The 713-nt window shown below is 52.2% G+C and overlaps 1 pseudogene; it reads left to right on the forward strand.

The window, feature by feature from the left end:
* Positions 1-469, forward strand: LOC147462532 (uncharacterized; annotated as a pseudogene).
* The last annotated feature ends 244 nt before the right edge of the window (positions 470-713 follow it).

Below are 713 nucleotides of genomic sequence, written 5' to 3' on the forward strand. Positions count from 1 at the left end.
ATGCATCACAAAAAAGCATCTAGATACAATGATGGAATCAACCAAATGCCTGCTCTGATGCAGTCCTTGGCGGCCAATTCTTCTCATTCAAACGCAGCCCCCTATCTACTACTCCTAGGCCTCCTCAACATCGCAGTCTCCCTTCAATTACATGCTAGTCCTCCTTGCTCAATTGGTGGCTTTTCTCCCAAGCCCTGACTTGCTGCAACTCCTTTGTCCTCCGCAGTGCCTTGCATGCCTCCTTTTACTCTTCTTGCAGTAGCATCACCTCCACCCTCTCTCATGAGCCCTCGGCCCTGCAGTTCATAGCCAGCACCCTTACGGACTCCAATCCGTTGCGGACTCCAATCCCCTCATGCTTACCTAAAGCTCCGTTTTCAGCCCTCCGAGCTCCTACACAGGTCGCCCTTGCAACTGGCGAGCCCCTCTCCTTGCGCTCTTAGCAGCCCCTTTGCCGGCAGCCCCTTGAATCCTTTTATGTAGCTGCTATAGAGCCCTTAGCTCTCAGACATCACCTATTCCTGCAACCATCCACCCTCTCTGTACATTGAGCCACCACAACTGCCGGCCTTCTCTTTTTCTCACGGCCCAGCACACCTCAAGGCGGCCCTCCCTTCAGTGATCACCCCTTCAAGGTTATGCTCAAAGCCACCCCCTCAGCCTTAAATTCAGCAATACTCATTCAGACTGCTGATTAACAATTCATCCACATA

This window comes from Adiantum capillus-veneris, chromosome 2, assembly GCF_014529385.1.
Source record: "Adiantum capillus-veneris isolate H3 chromosome 2, ASM1452938v2, whole genome shotgun sequence".
Lineage (NCBI taxonomy): Eukaryota > Viridiplantae > Streptophyta > Polypodiopsida > Polypodiales > Pteridaceae > Adiantum > Adiantum capillus-veneris.